The 2,923-nt window shown below is 37.7% G+C and overlaps 1 pseudogene; it reads right to left on the bottom strand.

Moving 5' to 3' along the window:
- Positions 1-894: 894 nt before the first annotated feature.
- Positions 895-1,381, bottom strand: LOC103097480 (tubulin alpha chain-like; annotated as a pseudogene).
- Between the last annotated feature and the right edge of the window lie 1,542 nt (positions 1,382-2,923).

The following is a 2,923-nucleotide window of genomic DNA, read 5'->3' as shown; positions in this document are numbered from 1 at the left end:
AGATGTGGCTTGATCATCCTACAAATTTGGAAACTGTAATATGGTACATGCATATGTTTTATTTTTATGTTTTCTAACAAAGTATAAACTATAATGGCAGACTGTCTATTTTTAGGATACTTGTTAATGTGCCCAGAGGCTAGTAAGCAATGGATGTAGTCAATAAATATGACAAATAAAGCAACAAGTCACAAAGGTACTGCTTGATAATGATGAATTTGTCATAGCAAAGTGAGGAGAAAATATAGAAAGAAGAGAGTTGGTGGGGGGGGGATTCTTGCACAAACTATAGAAAATTATTTAGTTAATGCTTTCAGCCTAAGATCCCTGACATCTTAATGATCTTGCTCACAGAAAAAAAATGCAGTTGGCTAGCAGGGAGGGAATGGCTCTTTCAAACACCTAGTCCTTGCTAACTCTGGTGAGATTTCAATAAATGTTTGTTAAATTGAACTGAAATATATTCTGTTAGAGTAAAACCCATATAAACTATAAATATATGCCTCTTCCTTGTCTTCCTCTTCTAATAATTATTTAGCAGCTATGTGGCACAGTAGATAGAGTGCTGAGTTTAGAATCAGGAGGATCTGAGTTTGAATCCAGTCTTAGACACTTACTAGCTGTAAGAATGTATTTGAGGCCTATATTGCTCAGTTTCCTTGCTTATAAAATAAGGATAATATTAGTATCTAACTCATAGGATTGTTGTGAAGATCACATGAGATAATTTAAAAGCACTTAGTATAATGCTTAGCACACAGTGCATAAAATATATATATATACATATATATATATATATTTGCAAGTAAGAAAAGACTTTATTTTGGAGTGGTAGGAAAAGAGAAAGACACAAAAGACAAATAAGGCCAAATAAGGTTGGTTGCTGGACACTTTCTAGAATTCTTCACTTTCATCTTCTCCTTCCACAGTCTATGCCTACTTCCTCATAATCCTTCTCTAGGGCAGCCAAATATTCCTGGGCCTCAGAGAAGTCTCCCTCCTCCCTGCCTTCACCCACATACCAGTGTACAAATGCCCTCTTTATATACATAAGGTCAAACTTGTGATCCAGAAGGGTCCATGCACTCAGCAACAGCAGTCGTGTTACTTAGCATGCATACTGCCCACTGCACTTCCTCCAGGCCTCACCGGGCCCCACATTTGGGGATTGGTAACTGATACCAGCCTTGAAGCTAGTGGGACACCAGTCTACAAACTGAATGGTTCTCCTAGTCTTGATTGTGGCAATAGACGCATTGACATCCTTAGTTACCACATCACCTCTGTAGAGCATGCAGCAAGCCATGTACTTGCCACGACAAGGGTTGCGCTTCATCATCTGGTTGGAGGGGTCAAAGCAGGCACCGGAGATCTCTGCCATATTTTTCCCCTCTAAATACCATTTCTAATAATTAATCCATCTTCCACTTGAAATTCTCCAGGAACAGAACTATCCAAAAACATACTGAGCTGCTTCTGGAGGTAATGTGTACCCTTTTATGACACTTACTTAGACCTCTCATTTTCCCTTTTCAGATTCCACACTGTATAATAATAAAGTCTGGTATACATATCTTATTCATCATATTAGATTGTTTTTTGTTGTTAAAGGTTTTTTTAAATAAATAGCAATTTTTCTCCATCCTACCCCCCAAACCATTAGAAAAAAGGAAAAATTAAAAACAGATGCCCCATAACAAATATGTATAGTCAGACAAAACAAATTTCTCCATTGACCATGGCTGATTCTACACCCTGTGTCTATCTCTCTATCAGGTAATGGGTAGCAATCTTCATTACTAGTCCTCTGGAATAATGGAAATTAGAAATGCAAGGCTGGCCAGGAATGCAAAGGTGGGAAGAAAGTGCCTTCTGGACATGGGGGACAGTTTAAAGCCCAGAGATGATATATTAAATTTCATGTGTGAGGAACAGCAAGAAAACTAATATGACTAGAGTATAGCATATAAGGAGAAGAATAATATAAAGCTGAAAAGATAAGATGGGGGCAAGGATATAAAGACTGTGTTGCTGATTAGTCATTTCTGACTCTTTATGACCCCATTTGGGGTTTTCCAAAATATCCTAGAGTAGTTTGCCATTTCCTTCTCTAGCTCATTTTACAGATGAAACTGAGGCCAACAAGGTAAAATGACTTGCTAGGGTAACACAGAGGTGACAATTAATCCAAGGATTTCTGATTCCAACTATGGCTCTCTGTCTAATAGACCATGTTGACTCACAATGATGTCTTTCACTCTTATTATTTGATTCCTTTTCTTCCTTTTCAGCATCAATACTGTATATTGGTTCCAAGGCAGAAAAGTGATTAAGGGATAGACAATAGGGGTTAAATAGGTTAAATAGGTTAGCCTAGGATCATAGAGCTAAGAAGTGTCTGGGGGCAAATTTTAACCCAGGATCTCCCGTCTCTAGACATGGCTCTCAATCCACTCCATTTACTCTTCAGATGTGGGTACCATACAATTTATAAGAGGTGTAACAAGGTCTATTTAATTGAGCATTTGATTTTGGTATTAAAATGCTCTGGATCCAAATCTTGCCTCGGTGTACTCTTAGAAGGAATAACAAGCAATAGGAATTAATTTCTCTATATCTCTTCTGAAAATTATATGTTTGGGGGAAAGGTGGGGGCAGTAAGAAGGAGTTGGACTTCATGGCCTCTCTTGTTCCCTTCAAGTTCCAAATCTATGATTCTATAATCCTACTAAACCAGAGAGATTAGTGTCTGTTTTCTGTTTCCAGGATAAATAATACATTTTCCTTATTTCTAAGTAGAGTGTCAGGGTGGTGACAGGAACTTTTGCTTATAAATTGGTCAAGTGTGATTAATAGAAGACTCAATCTTTCATTGTGATTCTAATTCTTTCAATTTGCACAGTGCCTGGCACATTGTTGGAGC

Source organism: Monodelphis domestica, chromosome 1 (genome assembly GCF_027887165.1).
Source record: "Monodelphis domestica isolate mMonDom1 chromosome 1, mMonDom1.pri, whole genome shotgun sequence".
Classification (NCBI taxonomy): domain Eukaryota; kingdom Metazoa; phylum Chordata; class Mammalia; order Didelphimorphia; family Didelphidae; genus Monodelphis; species Monodelphis domestica.
Note: the sequence above shows the minus strand (reverse complement) of the source record. Positions and strands in the feature narration are given on the sequence as shown.